Below are 17,986 nucleotides of genomic sequence, written 5' to 3'. Positions count from 1 at the left end.
TACAGCATGGATTGAGAGATATCTCCAATCACTGTAAGAGGGAATGAAAACATCTGTAATTTCTATTGATGACAAAGTCATATACTACATTTCAGTTACACATTAGTGAAAATAAAGTCGTTTGTTTTTCATACAAGCTCACAGATCTCTGAAGAGTAAAAATCCCTATACCAGACCAGTACAGCTATGAATCCCCACAAGGAGAGACAGCTGTCAACCTTTTCCTTAAACCTACAGGAAAAAATCATTCCATTTACTGCTTACTGCCTGTTGCAGCATTGAGGCCCCGGCTAAGCTAACTCATTTCCTGGCTACTGCTATTCTTTGAAGTGGGTAATGGTGGCTTTATCTTGCAAAGAAGAAAATTTTGATGTCAAGTTGAATCTTAAGGCAAGGTGGACCCATCTACCTATTGTACATCAAAGTTTCCAGATTACTATGAGCAAAGAGATTGCAAACTGCGCTATTAAAAAAAACAACAAATATGTTACTTGATGCTTCCTACTTGGCTGTATAAATTTTGAATTCACATAAACGAAATAAACCAAAATAAATCAGATGCTAAAACTGATACAAGGCTACCAATGTCATCCTTAACCCCAAATGTCAAAGTACAAAATCCACCAGAACAACATCATGGTACCAGGTCATTAAGCAAGAACTTCTAAAAAGCAAATATTCAAATGTGAACTAAAAAGCAAACATTCAAATGTGAAAGTCTAAAGTCAGAAATTCGTAGCCACAGAATAATGCTGCTGCCTACCATAAATATTTCCCGCAGGATTTGTTTTGAAAAATAAAGGTAACAATAATATCTGAGCTCTCTCTGTGTTGAAGAAGTACGTGCTTGGAGACGTGATTTGTCTCATGTCTTCCCAAGAGTCCCTTTCTCCATGGAAGTCCTTAAACAAAGGTGGGTCAACTGGATTCTGAAGTGTAAGACCCCTGGTTTTGAACATTTTTGCATTTTTCCATTCATCTCCATTAAATTCTAGGCAAATCCTTTGAAAGGATTTAGGGTAAAGGTTACCCCAATTAAGCCTCACTGTCCTTATCTATAAAGTGGGGACAGCAGTCCCAGCCCTTATTACCTAAAAGGTTTTGTGAGAATCGCAAAACGGCTTTGTAAACAGAAGAACTTTATACCCTGGTGACGTGTCATTAAAATGTAACAAAGGATAAGAAATTCCACCTGATCGGGAGCTTCAGAGGCAAGGTGACAGGCAAAAATACAAGGGGTGCCTACAGCACAAGAGGGGCTCATCTGTCAATGCCACCCACACCTGTGGCCCTGCTCAGCGGACCAGAAAAAAGGCTGGTGGTACGATCTCTACGGAAAATCTTCCTGCAGAAAAATACAAAAGCACCGGAAGAGTCTAGACCTGCCAATACTCAGGTTTACAATCCCTTGTAAGGGAGCAGACCCCATGTCCTTGTCCCCTCAAGGACCCTGGCTCCACAGCCTACACTGAGGGTATCTTTAAGGAGAAGAGAGTTTCGAGGAGATGGCGACCTACCATGACCAAAATGTCAGAAAGAGGCCATGTAGGGGAGGACACGAAGGTCACCACGGTCTTTACTCACTCCGAGGCCTCCAGTGGCCCTGAAGAGAGCAAGTCTACTGGCACAGGCGGTGACAGGGGCTGGGGGACTAAGTAGGGGGTGAAGATAGGAGCAAGGAACACAGAGATTATTTCCCCCAGGAATTCAGCTGAGGAGGGAAGAAGAATACTGCTTTTGTGGGAAGTCAGCTGGCTGCTTAAAGGGAAGGGGCTGAAGGGACAGGAGGAGGTTAGAGGCTGCGAACAGCCGCAGGGGAGTGAAGAGCTGCAGGAAACTGGCTGGCTTTTCTGAAAAGGCTGTCCTAGCAGCACGGAGAGGCTCAGTGTTAAGTGACCATAACTCAGTGACAACACCAACCAGCCCGGCTCTGCCACTTTCTCCAGCAGCGCCAGGCAACTCTTGAGAGCAGGACCATGGGCTCCAGGAGGGGCAAGAGAATGAAGCCCAGGGGTGCCCCGGGCTGGGGAGGCCAGGGAGGGGCTGGCTGATGGAAGCTGGGTTTGTAGCAGGTTTCATGAGAGTAACAAAGTAACAACATTGAAAAAGCAAAAGCTCTGAGAGCTGTGGTTAGAGAGGAGCCTTTCCTGTGAGAGTCGGGGAGGGGCAGTACTGGGTAGTGGCAAACCCCTAGGTGTGGCCCTGGGATGGGCTGCTGAGAAGAGGGGAAGTGGAAGCCACTGGAGCCGCAGGGGGGCAGGATCTCTGAGGACAGGGCGTTCACAGTTCACAGATTGAACACTGAAAGTGCCAACGATGCCAGCCAAAGGCGGGGTGGAGGAGCGGCCGAGGGCAGGGGAGGAGCATGGCTAGATGGCAGCCTAGGAGATGGGAATGTGGGAGGCAGGTCATGGAGGCAGAAGAGTGGCTGAACGGCAGGGCATCCTGCCAGGCTGGAGCTGGAACTTTAATCCACAGGCGCGGGGAGCCTGAATTTGAGCAGAGACACCATCAGAGCTGTGCTTAGAAGAATGGCTGTGCAGGGGCCGGCCAGGGACAGCAGCTGGGCTGCATGGGAGGAAAGGCCACAGGATGGTCCAGGGTCTGACAGCTGTGATCAGCCAGTCCCTAAACCAAAGTGGGACAATGGGAATTGAGAGCAGGGGACAGACATGAATGAAATCACAGAGAAAGATGCAATAGGACTTGGCAACTGACTGGGTACGGGAAGCAGAAGGGAGGCGGGGTCCATAATGACTGCGAGGTTTGAGCCTTCAGCACGGTGAAGAAACAGAGGAAGAAAGCAGGTTTCAGAAAGAAGAGGTGGATGTGTTTAAAGGGGCTAGAGGGGCTTCCTGAAGATGTCCAGTAGGTACCTGAGTCAAAAAACTAACTGTTTTTCTTCTTCTAATACTGTCGCAACATAATCAATCAACACAAAATGCTTCTGTGACCTCGGGTCATCCAAACGTGGGGGAATTTCTTCTCCCCACCAGCAACTAATTCTGCAGTGGTATCTTCTGATTCTGAACTGTGTCCCACAAGTTGAAGGCTCAGTCTCACAAGACTGCCCCAATTCAGAAACCTGACACAGGTAATCGGCGGTCACCTACACTTCTGACCAATTGGCTGTAAGCCACGGAGTCTCACGTCCCCTTCCTTGAGTTCCATCAATTTCCTAGAGAGGCTCACAGAACTCAGGGAAACATTTACTTACGTTTATCAGCTTATTATAAAGGAAGTTGTAAAAGATGCAGATGAACAGCCATATGCAGAGATGCACAGGGCAAGACGAGTGGGGAGGGGCGGGAAGCTTCTATGTCCCCTCCAGACATGCCATCCTCCAGGCACCTCTCTATGCTTAGCTCTCCAGAGCTCCCAAATCCAGTCAAGGGTGTGGAGAAGCTCCCAAATCCTTTTGAGTTTTTCTGGAAGCTTCATTATGTAAGAATGATTTTTTAAATCATTGGCCATTGATGATCAAGTTAACCTCTTGCCCCTCATTCAAGTGACCACCCCCGTCCTGAAGCTGCCTTGGATCTGTCAACACCAGTCATCTCATTAGCATGCAAAAGACACTCAGGGTTTTAGGAGTTGTGTGTCAGGAGTCATGAAGAAAACAGAATAGATGTTTCACACTATCAGAGTCCCTCAGTGGTGACACAGCGCTCAGGCCGGAGGACAGGAGGACGGGGTGGAGACAGAAACATAGAGAATCATAGTCATGCATGTGAGAGTGTAGCTGAGGGACCCCGAGAAAACATACCTAGAAAAACCAAAAGGAATCAGAGACGAGCCCTGGAAGGACACCAAGTATGTACTAGGTAACAACAGAAAAAGCACAAAGACTTGGAAAAACTAGTCCAAAAAGTTGGGTCACCCTCTTCCCTAATAGCACAAACAAAAATAGACTCAAAAATGGGGGAAAGACCCAAATCCAAGAGCTGATGCTATAAAACTCCTAAAAGAAAATATAGGGCAAAAGCCTCCTGACACTGGCTGAATTCCTCAGGGTTTGGCAATGATCATCTTCTATCGGCCACCAAAGGTGTAGCCAAGAAAGGGAAATAGATGAATTGGACTCCGTTACAATTAAAGACTTTTGTGCAACACGGGACACCCCACAGAATGGGAGGAAATATTTGCAAATCGAATTCTGATAATGGATTCATATCTAGGATATACAAAAAAACCCTTTCAAAAAGCCAACAACAATAAAACATACAACCTGATTCAAAAGTGGGCAGAAGATTTTAACAGTCATTTAACGGACAATAAGCACACAAGGAGATGCTCCACATCACTTATCATTCGGGAAATGCAAAGCAAAACCACAGTGACGTACCACCTCCCCTCCATTAGGATTTTATTTTATTTCATTTCATTTCATTTTATTTTGTTTATTTATTTTTGAGTCAGAGTCTCACTTTGTCGCCCTCAGTAGAGTACCATGGTGTCATAGCTCACAGCAACCTTAAACTCTTGGGCTCAAGTGATTCTCTTGCCTCAGCCTCCCTAGTAGCTGGGACTACAGGTGCCCGCCACAACATCCAGCTATTTTTAGAGACGGAGTCTCGCTCTTGCTCAGGCTGGTCTCGAACCCGTGAGCTCAGGCAATTCACTCGCCTCGGTCTCCCAGAGTGCTGGGACTACAGGTGTGAGCCACCATGCCTAGCCATTATGGCTATTATAAAAGAAAACAAAAAATAAATGTTGGAGAAATGTAGAGAAACTCAAATCTTTGGGCCTTCCTGGTCGGAATGTAAAATGGCATAGCTGCTATGGAAAATAGTATGATGGTTGCTCAGAAAATTAAAAACAGAATTGCTGTGTGATCTAGCAATTCCACTTCTGCTATGCTATGTACCCAGAGGCCCCAAAGCCTTGGAGAGATTATCTGTATATCCATATTCATAGCAGCATTCTTCATAACTGGCAGAAGTTGGAAGTAATGTGCCTTCACGGGTGGGAGAATGGATAAACAAGTGTGATCTATACATACAATGGAATATTATTCCACCCTAAAAAAAGAAGGAAATTTGAACACGTGTTACAACATGTATGAAACTTGAGGACATTCTGCTAAGTGAAATAAGGCAGTCAGAAAGGCAAACACTGGGCCTTGATTACTCTAACTCAAATGCGTATAGAGTTACCACATTCACAGAGACGCAAAGCAGAACGGTGGTGCCAGGGGCCGGGAGACGGGGCAGATGAGTAGTTAGTGTTTAACGGTACAGAGTTTCAGTTTTACAAGATGAAAAAAGTTCTAGAGATGATGGTAGTGATGGCTGCACACAAATGTGAATGTGCTTAACACCGCTGAACCATACACTGAAAACGGTAAAACGGCAATTTTTATCTTACAAAGAAGTCACAAAAAGCAGTAGGATAGTCTCAAGAAGGAGGCACTTCAAATATTTCACGTGTGTATTCTCACACAGCCTTCACCGCAGCCCCAGGCTCCAAGAAGCAAGATCACACAGCTAGTAAGCCACGGGCACGTTAAGTGCTACGGATATTCTTCTAAGAAGACTATAAATCAGAATGGCCCTAACCTTGGCAGTGAGGCTGATCTCAGCCGGTCCCTAATCTGCTGGCATATGGTGACAGAGCAAGCAGCTCCTCTGTGACTTGATGAGCACAACAGGTGCAATGAATTCTTTAGGCCTGAGACAGCTGCTACTCGCAGATGGGAGAGACGCTGGTCTACCTTTATGTTTTCTGTCTCCAAGATTTTATAATTCCTTTTAATAGGAAGTTGGATCATGTTACTCTCCGCTCAGAAGCCTCTTGGGGGCTTTGTATCTCATTCAAAGTAAAAGACAAAGTGCTTCCAGTGGTTTCAACACTGACCCCAACTCTCTTTCCCTCTGGCTTATTTCTTAACACCCCTGGCTCCTCCTGGCCGCATCGGTCTCCTTGTTATTCCGAGAACACAGGGAGCACATGGGCTCGCCAGCACCTGTGCACCTGCTGGTGTTCCCTTCGCCTAGACCAGTGGTTCTCAGCCTTCCTAATGCAGTGACCCTTTAATGCAGTTCCTCATGTTGTGGTGACCCCCAACCATAAAATTACTTTCATTGCTACTTCATAACTGTAATTTTGCTACTGTTATGAATCGTAATATAAATATCTGATCTGCAGGATGGTCTTAGGCGACCCCTATGAAAGGGTCGTTCGACGCCTAGGTTGAGAACCGCTGGCCTAGACTTTCTTCCCTCTTTAATGCAGCGTGTTCATGACTTTACTGCCTTTAGGACTCTGCTCAGATGCCACCATCTCCTAAAAGCCTTCCAAGGACATCCTACATCAAACAGCAACCCTCCTCCCCCTCCCCTGCTGCATCTTCTATCTAGGATGTGCCACCATTTGACACATGTGCGTGCACATACACACACTCAGACAGCCCATATGTGTTAGTCGTCTCTCATTAACAAGAGCGTAAACTAAGAGGACAGGGACTTTGTTCTCTTTACCGCCGTACCCCCCATGCCTGGCATGTAACAGACACTCAAATGATTTTTTGGATGAGTTTCTAAGTGTGAGAAATTTAACTCATGAATGGCAATGTAAAAAATAAGAGTAAATGAAAACTGGTGGTTCCTCAAAAGTTTTTTTTAAAAAAAAAAGTTAAAAGTACAATTACTGTATGACTCGGCAATTCCACTCCTAGGTATATACCCAAAAGAATTGAAAATAAGGACTCAAACTGATCTGTGCACATCAGTCTTCCTTACAGCATTATTCATAGTAGCCAAAAGGTACAAAAACCCTGAGTGTCCACCGATGAATGAATGGATACATGCCTGTGGTTTATGCATGTACACATGGAATATTATTCAGCCCTAAAAGAAGAAAATTCTGACACGTGCTACAACATGAATTTTGAGGACATCACAGTCAGTCACAAATGACTGTATGATCCCAAATTTATGAGGTACCCAGAATTGTTAAATTCTAGAGACAGAATGTAGAATGGTGATTGCCAGGGGCTGGGAAGGAGTCAAGAGTTATTAAAAGGTCCGGAGTTTTCGTTCTGTAAGATGAAAAAGGTTCTAGAGATGAATGATGGTGATGATTGCATAAAATGTGAATAGTTAATGCCACTGAATGTTAACACTTAAAAATAGCTAAAATGTAAATTTTATCTTTTGTACACAGTTAAAAAATCTTCACACTCAATTCAGTTATTGGAAAAGTGTGGAGTAGGATGGGAAGAACTTGGATATGTAAATCTACCTTTTCAACACTAAATTTTATGATACCTAAATACAGATGAAATATTTCTGATGGAAGTTCGGCATCTGAATCGAAATGTTCTATGTGAATAAAATACAACCAGATTTTGAAGACATACTACAAAAAATTTTAATTTTTTTATAGTAACTACATGCTGAAGCAATAATAATTTTGATATATTAGGCTACAGAAGTTTTAAGATTGCAAAAGCCAAGAAAAGAATGAAGTTTTGACAGGTGCTACACATGGAGGAACCTTGAAAATATTATGCTGAGTGAAATAAGCCAAACACAAATGATTCCACTTACGTGGACTATCTGGAACAGGCACATTTATAGCAACAGGAAGATTAGAGGTTATCAGGAGATGCTGGGGGGAGAAGGCGAGGGAGGTATTGCGTAATGATTATAGAGCTTCCTCTTTGGAATGATGGAAAATTTTGGAAATAAAAATCGGTGGTGGTTGTACCCTGTCATGAATGCAATTAATGCTGCTGAATTGCACACTTTAAAATGGTTCACATGACAAATTTTATGCTATATATTTTTTACCATAATTTACAGTGCACATCTGGAAAGCAGGAAAAAAAAAAGAATAAATGCAAGCAATCATTTTCTTGAAGCTAGAGAAGAGCCGAAACCAGCCGCACAGTGAACACCAGTGTGCTTATTCCTTGGGCGGGAGGGTAAATGAAACCTCCCCTGCTTAAATCGTATAGCTCTGGACTTCAAAGAATTTTCTCCAGTATTTCCTTTGATTTCGACAGCTCTCCCCTGGAGAAAGGGTCCTGAGAAGAAATCTTTCCACCACCGAATCCCCATGAACAAGCCTTTGGTGACAGGTTGCTACCCTATATTTATAACTCTCGAGAAGAGGACAGATGGTGGGAGGTGTAGAGTTTGCCAGGTTGTGGTGAAATATGCTACACACAGCTGAAGGCTCTGAGCAAGCTCTGAAATTATAATATACTTGGTTAATCTTTCCAAGAAGCTAGTAGAAACTTGAGGTGAATAACATTTTATGTAATAAAATTTTATATATAGTAAAAGTATGTATACTCTTACTCTCCTTCAGTATATACTTCTATAACTTTACATACTATATATTAACATATTTCGATATTTGTTATTGGTACGTAGATTAATACATGTTACATACCATATAGCCAGCTAACTGGTAGCTTATAGCTAACCATCCTATATCAACTAAGAACCGTGTGGCCTCCCACTCTTGTCTTTTGAAAAACTCCTTTGTTGAAAGACTAAATAGGAGAAGACCTAGTTGCTTGAGCCAGCAGATACCTGGCTCTCTTGTTCACAGTTTGACTTCTTTGTCAACTCGATCTGCCTCTTTGCCCGTTTCTATCATGGGTACGGATCGGTAATGAACATTTTGTACTCCAAACACCTTCTAAGTATCTGCTTTCAACCTGTAAACAATTATGTGTCAGGCATTCCCTAGGTGCTGGGGAATCAGCAAAGAACATACAGACAAAAACTCCAGCCCCTATGGAACTTATATTTTAATGGAGTTTCTGGGAACACTTTTGCCTACATAATAAGTAGATGTACGTGGCTAGAGCAGCCTCTTCTACCTTCTTCCTGCCTCGAAAGCAAATGTGAGGGCTGGATCTACAGCAGCCACCCTGTGACTATAAGGTCACAAGTACAGAAAAACCTCCATAGCTGACCACCTCCCTACATTGGTCACATCCTTAAGTTGACTTAAGGACTCATAGACTGGACATGCACCACAAGTATGTATCAGTACAATAGATATATTTCTTTATGTTGACCACCTCTGTATTTGACCCCTTTGTTACAGTCCTTTGTGTGGTCAACTCAAAGAGGTTCTTAAGAAAAAACTGCACTGTCCAATTCAATAGTATTAGCCTTAGGTAGCTATTAAGCACTTGAAACGCGGCTGGTCTGAACTGAGATGACCTATAAAACACACATAGGATTTCAAAGGTTGCCCATAAAAAAGTAAAATATCTCAGTAATCATGTTTTATACTTATTACATGTTGAAATGATAAAATTTGGGTATATTAGCTTCACTGGGTGAGCCTTGGTATTTCCAAGCCTTTACAGTGGGTTTTTGAAAACTAGTACCAGCCAATCCTTTCGTTTCCTTATTTGTCTGTCCAAATTTGCATCCAAGCATTGCTCTCTGAGCACCCCTTATTTTTAATTAAATAAAATACATTACTAAAATTAATTTAGCCATTTCTTTGTATTTTTTAAACGTGGCTATTAGAAATTTTAAAATCACATATACATCTCACATTATATCTATATTGGACAGCACTGGCCTAGAGAATCAGAGGATATAGCTACTGAACTTCCAGCCACCCCCTCTCTCCTGACTTCTCATTAAGAAAAAAGCCTTGGCTCGGTGCCTGTGGCTCAACCGGCTAAGGCGCCAGCCACATACACCTAAAGTGGCGGGTTCGAATCCCCAGCCCGGGCCTGCCAAACAACAATGAGGGCTGCAACCAAAAAATGGCCAGGCGTTGTGGAGGGTGCCTGTAGTCCCAGCGACTTGGGAGGCTGAGGCAGGAGACTCGCTTGAGCCCAGGAGTTGGAGGTTGCTGTGAGCATGATGCCATGGCACTCTACCCAGGGGGATAGCTTGAGGCTCCGTCTCAAAAAAAAAAAAAAAAGTAAAAGAAAAAAAAGAAAAAAACCTCTATTTGTTTTAGTGTATACGGTCAGGTTCTTAGGTACTTGCAGCCAAATGCAGTCCTTATTCAGTGGAGGACACAACCTAAAGTCAGGCCCATGAACTGCCTAGGACCTGTCCTGGGCTCAGGGCTCTGTGGCCAGAGGCTGAACTCAGCTTTGCACCCCACCCAGGTGGGGAGGAGACAGACAGAGATTCACACCAGGCGGGAGAATTCTCTGCCCACTGATCTAAATGTTTTTTACTGTGAAAAAAAGCAAAGCAGATCAAGAATCTCTAATGAGCAGGAAAGAGGGAAGCCAGGGAATACCCTGCAGTCTGGGAAGCAGAGTGTTAATCTGCTTCACGATTTCCTTTTGCCCTGCCCTGCAGTACACATTTATTTGGATAATCCTGGCCAGAGATTCCCAAGGGCCTTGTGCAACCCTGGGTGGGCCAGGAACTGCAAGAGGGTTTTCTTTTTTCTCCAAGAAAAAGGAGGCCCAGCCTTTGAGCCTCACAGGCCTACTGGCTGATTTCCCATCCCTCTGAAAGCTCCATGGGCAGCCAGACGCTAATCAAGGCCCAGACAAGACTGTGGCCACCACCCCTGCCCATCAGGGAAAAGGTGCTCAGGGAGCAATGATGAGATGCAAATTCGGACAGAAGCTTAAATAAGAAAATGAAGAGATTGGCTCATACTGGTTACTGCAAACCTTCTATTAAGGCTTGGAAAGACCAGGGCTCACCAGGTACAGCTCCAGAAATAAGCCCCTTGAACCACAGAGTTCATTCATCCATCCCTGAACATCTTTCCCTGTGCCAAGACCAGGGCTGGGTACTCATGATCCAGAGATGAACTAGACATGGTCCTTAAACTCAGGGAGCTCACAGTCAAGTGAGAAAAAGAGGGACAAATCAATCAATGGGGGACACGGATCAGCAAGACGGCCATAGGAACAGAGAGTCTGGGAGCCTCGTGGGGCACCAAACCCAGAGTGCAGATGGAGTAAGAGAAGGGGGCAGTGGGGAGGAGCTCAGGGAGGGCTTCCAGGAGGAGGTGATGTTTGATTGAGCTGAATCAGAAAAAGAACAAGTTAGCCATCCCAGGTCCCTGTTGAGTACTAACCGCACAGATCCTCTGTGGGCCAGGGCCCTAAAATCCCCTATTATTCAATGAAATTTTGAAAATGAATGTAAGCATTATATGTTCAATCTGATACTCGTATATGTGTTCTTCTAAAGAGCATTCACTTTCACTGATAAAGCAAACTTCTTAACAAAACCATGTACATCAGACTGTGTTGTGATCTATCAAACACAATGCAAATATTAGGTGGTAATAATAGTCATAAAATCAGTGTCATAGTGAGGGGTGGCAGCAATCTCTATCATATCTCTGCTAGACTGCTCTTCATTCAGCAGCTCATTCAAGGGCATCCAGGCTGCAGGACACAGAGGGATGTCCCACTGTGGTATCTCTCTTGTAAAGAAAGATTCTTCTGGCACTTCCCCCCACTACTGAGGGGGGTGTCCACCCTAGGGAGGAGAATTTAACAATGCCTATAATCTTTAGATGCACTGCACATAGCCTTTGACTCACAAATTCTCATAGTCTATCCTACAGATAAGCTTTTATATGTCTATAAAGACATGTGGTTAAGGAAATGGACCCAAGACACTGTTTAAAATGGCAATAGGCTGGACACCATCTACATTGAACAACTTGTGATAAAGCCATAAAGTGGGGAAAGTAAGGAATAAAAGAGTTAGATCCACACAGACTGATACCAAACAACCTCAAATATATATATATATATATATTTTTTTTTTTTTTTTTTGAGACAGAGCCTCAAGCTGTCCCCCTGGGTAGAGTGCCGTGGCATTACAGCTCACAGCAACCTCCAACTCCTGGGCTCAAGCGAGTCTCCTGCCTCCACCTCCCAAGTAGCTGGGACTACAGGCGCCCGCCACAACGCCCGGCCATTTTTCGGCTGCAGCCATTATTGTTGTTTGGCGGGTCCGGGCTGGGGATTCGAACCCACCACCTTAGGTGTACGTGGCTGGCGCCTTAGCCGGTTGAGCTATAGGTGCTGAGCCTCAAATATATATTTTTGAGGGAAAAAACTAAAGTGCAGAACAAGGATAGAACAAATGTGTATAGATGTTTCCCATTAAGAAAAGATGGACTCTGGGAGGCTGAGGCAGGTAGATGGCCTGAGCTCACTAGTGCAAAACCAGCTCTGAGCTATACACAGACCCCATCTCTAAAAACAAAACAAAAATAAATATCTGGGCATTGTGGTGGGCACCTGTAGTCCCAGCCACTTGGGAGGCCGAGGCAAGAGAATTGGTTAAGCCCAAGAGTTTGAAGTTGCTATGAGCTGTGATGCCACAGCACTCTATTAAGGGTGACATGGTGAGACTCTGTCTCAAAACAAACAAACAAACAAATAGAAAAACTACCTAGGCATGATGGTGGGTACCTATAGTCCCAGCTACTTGGGAGACTAAGGCAAGAGCTTGAGCCCAAGAGTTTGAGGTTGTCGTGCGCTATGACACCACAGCACTTTACTGGGGGCAACATAGTGAGACTCAGTCTCAAAAAAGAAAGAAAAAGAAAATATGGCTGGGGGTTCACACCCCATTACATGCATGCATGCCATGAGCAGACACATACACGTAGAGACCTTCAGGAAGAACACACAAGGCGGGCAGCGGTTGCCTCTATGAAGGGGAAACGGAGGACTGGGGAAAAGAAACTTCTTTTCACACTGCTTATTCCTATGCCACTTGAATGACTTTTTATTGTACACATGCATCTCTTCTTCAATTAAAGAAACTTTGTTTTTTCTTAAGATTAAAAAAGTCCTCGTAAATACATTTATAAAATGAACCACAATGAACCTGGATTAGCCACTTCCTAGGAAGACAGCCAAGAAAGAGTTTGTTCTCCTCAGTAAGATCCTGTGAATTGGATCTGCTCAAGCTCAAGGATCGCGTCCAACGCGCACATACACAGGCATGCCCCTCACACCCCGCGTGGAGCGGCCATGACAAACGTAGCCCTTAGCACAACCCGACTGGCAATCCTGCTTAGAGTAGCGGTGCCGGCCGGCCATTGTCAGGGAAGTGGACAAAGCCAGAGTTCATCTGGGCTCTTTGTTCGACTAGTAGAGAATTTCACACCCCAGAGACCATGCTCTGCTTTATCAGTTGGGCTGCAACTGTCCGTATTAGGCAAAGCGGGGCTTGACATGCCTCAGCCGGCACCACCGAGGGGGTGACTTCAGAGGTCGGGAATGTCAGATAGGCTTATCCGGGCCAAGAGGTAGCAGCCTTCCTCTCCCAGCTGCCCCCTTCCTCCCTGAACAACACCCTCTCACTCTGTCTCTCTGCCTGCCCGCTGCGCTTTGCCGGGGAAGCTCAGCAACCACAGCACAGTCAAGCCAGGAGCACAAGCTGGGCCTGGGTTCACTTTGGGGGCGGGGAGGTGAAGATGAGCGAGGGGCACGTTCAGGAGCAAAACGTGGGGGTGACCCTGCCAGATGCTCACGACATACAGACATACCCTTGTTCATGACATAGGCTGGCCCCGTTCCTGCTAGTGACAGGCCTCCCTGAGTCATTTCCTGCAAGCATGTTTTCAGGGCGGTGATGTACGGATACCTCCTGGACTGAAAGGGTTACCTGTGATTACAGAGCAGCCCCAAGGTGGGTGGTAAAAAGAACTCTGGACCAGACTGGGAGTCAGGGGCTTACTGTTAAGGCTTTCATGGGTCCTTTGTTTGAGCACGGGCTCCTCCATTCGCAAGCTTGCCCAGGAGGCCCTCCTCCCCGTCTTCTCCCACCACCCATCCATTCCGCTCTCTCCGACTATCACCCTCTCCGCACCCCTCACATAGCCCTCCTTTCTCATTACACAAGCAGCACGCTGGTCCTGGGATAGATCTCTCTTCCTGTGCTCCCTCTCGCCGTTTCCTCGGCTCTGCATGGCAAACTCACACTCATCAGTCCAACCTCCCATCATAGCTCATCTTCCGGGAAGCATTCCCGGGCTACCCCAGGTGCAGCCACTTGCTTTCCTGTCCTCCTGCCCACCCGTGCACACACCTCTCTCATAGTGCTTAAGATGCTAATGAGAACAATGGCTAAATGTTTATGATCACTTACCAGAATGCTAGGCACCTTTCCAAATGTTTTCCAAATGTTGCCTTATTCAACCCTCAGTAACTCCATGAAGTCACCCTTGGTTTACTGCTGCTTAGAGCAATGCTGGAGAATTGGAGAATGCGGCTTAGAATCAGAGATTTTAAGTAACTTCTCCAACACCACAGAGCTAGTGAGTGACTCTTGGGTACTTAGACGAGTGCCTGGCACATAGTAGCTGCTCAGTAATGATCCATCTCATGAATGATTAAATAAGTCAATACATGCACAAATAATTACATTTATGTCTCCTTTACAGAAAGCTGCCAAATACCTAGTAAGGTGTAGGGCACCGGAAACATCTGCTGATGAACAAATGAGCAAAAGAATGTAAGAGCAACACAGTTAACAGAGGCCAAACCCCAGCAACCCCTCACTAGCTTCAGAACCCTGGCCCCCTGTCTGTCACCTGTCAAATGCAGAGATTGTGTCTGACATTTGCTTAAATTTTTTTCAGCATTAAAGATATGTCCATGGTTTTGTGATTCTGGCAATCCCATACCAAATTACATAGTGCGGGTTCCTCTGGGTTGCAAACGCTATTCAACTGGATGTGACGTTTGAGCCGGATGTTACCCTAATGCAGAGCCATTATCAGTCCTGAAAGAGTTCATTTGACTTGATGCTTGCTTCACCCCATTCTTATCCAGAGTCACACCCAGGGACAGAATTATTAAGTGCCTGACAAAACCCTTATAAATAATAATAAACAATGATCTTAAGTTAGATTAGTGAATGGCACCTAAGCCATTGCTCTAGAGATCTTCCAGGCCATTCTCCTACCCACTGGCACCTCCTCCAGAACCCTTCTTCTCCAGATACATCCTGGTCCCACCACCCCCACCACATACACATGCATAAGCACACACACACACACACACACACACACACTTGCTCACTCACTTACTGATGGCAGCCCAGTGCTGAGCGCGTGGTAAGGGGTTGACAAAGGCTGGTGAAGTAAATACTGAGGCCCTAGTCTGCTGTAGATGGTGCTGAGCGCCGTCTGCATCAGCAAGAAGGTGGGGCTGCTCTGGGTGCATTTCATGTATTCCTGCTGTACCTGCGGCTCACTGGAGCTCGGCTTGAAGCCTGGTACCTGACACACTCATGTCATCTGGCTTAGCATTAATGATCCGCCACATGTCTGCTAATGGTCAGAGTTTCTTATTTGGCCAATGCTCAGCACAAACCATGACACCAAAGGATACCTAGATGTGGTGTGTGAGCAGGAGGGTGTCATTCACTTTGAAAGAGAGGCAGGGCCCCTGCTCTGTGTGGCCGCTGGCCTCCCAGAGCGAGGTGCTAGCCATGCACACACAAGTCCAGTATGGAGAGGGTGTATACCGTAACCAGAGCACAAGTAAACAGCACTGCAGAGGATGACCGTTGTTTATCTGTCCCTCACTCCCATATCTGTGGGGAGTGGCTCGTCCCTCATGTCCATTATGTGATGCTTCCGAGGGCTGCTAATCACAGCAGCCAGTTCCCCTAGCATTGGCCATAATAAATCCAGAGATGAGCCTATCAGAAAACAGGTCAAATGCACTTTATGGCCACCCTGTATTGAGCTATATAAGAAAGCTTCTAGCCTTTTTTTTCTTTTTTTAAAATTTGGAGATAGAGTCTCATTTTGTCACCCTCAGTAGAGTGCCATGGTGTCATAGCTCACAGCAACCTCAAACTTTTGGGCTCAGGAGATCCTCTTGCCTCACCTCCTGAGTAGCTGGTACTACTGGCATCACCACAACACCTGGCTATTTTTAGAGATGGGGTCTCACTCTGGCTCAGGCTGGTCTCAAACCCATAAGCTCAAGCCATCCACTCGCCTTGGCCTCCCAGAGTGCTAGGATTACAGGTGTGAACCACTGTGCCCAGCCACAGATTCTAGCCTTTTGGGTCCGAGAGCTGTAAAGACATGAATGAAAGTCTCCCAACATGGAGAAAACTCTGCCTGCAGCAGGGAAGAATGGAGCCAACAGAGGGCAAAACATCCCAATTGGCAAAACATCCCAATTATAGGCAGGAGAAAGACTTCGAGTGTGTGGACTTTTGTTTATGAAGAGTTAATGACTTCCATTTTGTTTGGTTAGTTGGAGCTGAGCCTCTGCAAAGGACAGTACAAGTGACCTAGCAGTCACAATTGACATGTGCAGAGCGTTTTCAAATGTATCTTCCACGCCTCAGACCTAGGTGGCTTTTATGAGAAGGGTTATCACTCATCTGAAATGTCTTTGTTCCTTCTCCCAAGAAAAGCATAACAATTCCTGGGCAAGAGGCACTCACACTGAGCACCACTAATCAAAGGTGTTTTCCCCCCTTTGTGGCTCAGGTGCCAATGGTGATCTGCCAACCACAGGATAGCTGTTCTATTTAAAACTATCAAAGCTTGTAAAACAGGAGCCGGCCAGACAGGCTAGGCAACTGGCTAGTGATTTTGGAAAGAAGGGCCTCCTCATGGCGGTCAGCCCTCCACTCCATCCCTACGCTGGCTGACTTCCTCTGGAGATCCGTCTTTAGATCACCCAGAGGGTCCCTCAGCAGCCACAGAGGGCTGGGTGTACAGGGCAATTGCACTGTCTAATAAAATAGGAGCACAGAAAACTCTGTGAAAGAACACTATGCAGGCAGGTCACCTGACTTTCATGGGAGCTTTCAAAAGGAAAGTCACTGTGTACAATTACTGAGAAGGCAGATGCTTTGAAGGCTACAAGCGTCCCCTCCTCTAACTCTGAAGAGCCGCCCACAGAACTATAATATGAGCCATGAAGTTAGAGCAATCCGGCAGGGAGGTACTGGGCAGAGTGGCGCCCAGGACACCAGCCCCACCCTGTTCTCCCCCTCCTTTTCTCCACCGCCCCCTCTCTTCTGCCTGAGGCTAGAGCTCTACAGGTTATGGGCAGGCACTGCCTGGATGGCTAGTCTGCTCTGGGCTGGGGCGACTGGTCTGCTTCAGCCTGATGGAATGTTCTTCCTCTGTCCTGTACAGTACAGTTGGTGCACCCGGACTCAGAGGAGCTTGGCAGCTGTCTCCCCCAGGGCAGTGGAAAGTATCCCACAGTGGACTCTACAGCTCCTCATCACCAAAACAAAAACACAACAGCCCGATTGCCATGGAGAGTTCAATCCTCTTCTCCTGGGATTGGCACTGACTGGAATTCCAAAGGCTCTGGCTGACCTACCTCCTACAAGGTCTAAATAGAGCACATTCAATTTTAACCTAAACACATAGGCTGGACCAATGCCCAGGGCTGACAGCCCCAAGAGCCACCCAGGAAGTCAGCTGAGAAGTCTTGTCTTCTAGCTGGCCATTTGGTGGGGGTAATGTTGGAGTTATCAGATATGTGATGTGCTGGTGAGCCTATGTTCATTGATGCTGTCTGAGGCCACACAATCGTGGATGCGGTCTGTTTAGGGTTAACTATGGTTGTGATTGTGAGTAGAGAAATGCATCCTGGGGAAGAGGAATGGCAGGTGGAGAACACAAGGGTGTCAGGAGAAAGAGAGAAGGAGGAAAAGGCAGTAAGGACCAAAGACCTACTTCTTAGCCAATGAATTCAAAACCAGGGATCTTTCCAAAATGTTAGTACCAAGGGGAACACAACTCTCTAATTATGCCTCTTCAAGGGATTGGGGGCTTATGCTCTAGAATCAGACAGATCAAGGTTATCTCCTAGTCATGTGACCCGGGCCAAGACAGATGACTTCTCAATTTCCACATCTTAAAAGTGGCCCAGGGGGTGGCACCCGTGGCTTAGTGAGTAGGGCACTGACCCCATATACTGAGGGTGGTGGGTTCAAACCTGGCCCTGGCCAAACTGCAACAAAAAAATAGCTGGGCACGGTGGCGGGCACCTGTAGTCCCAGCTACT

General features: G+C 45.9%; 1 protein-coding gene across 7 annotated transcripts in view; it reads right to left on the bottom strand.

The window, feature by feature from the left end:
* The window catches only part of LOC100954750 (F-actin-monooxygenase MICAL2), a 226,707-nt gene that overhangs the window by 156,452 nt on the left and 52,269 nt on the right, over positions 1-17,986 (bottom strand). The gene's annotated exons all lie outside the window — the stretch shown is intronic.

The sequence above is a fragment of the Otolemur garnettii genome, unplaced genomic scaffold (assembly GCF_000181295.1).
Source record: "Otolemur garnettii isolate 467f Iridium unplaced genomic scaffold, OtoGar3 scaffold00001, whole genome shotgun sequence".
In the NCBI taxonomy this organism is placed as follows: Eukaryota; Metazoa; Chordata; class Mammalia; order Primates; family Galagidae; genus Otolemur; species Otolemur garnettii.
This window is presented reverse-complemented; position numbering and strand designations above follow the sequence as displayed.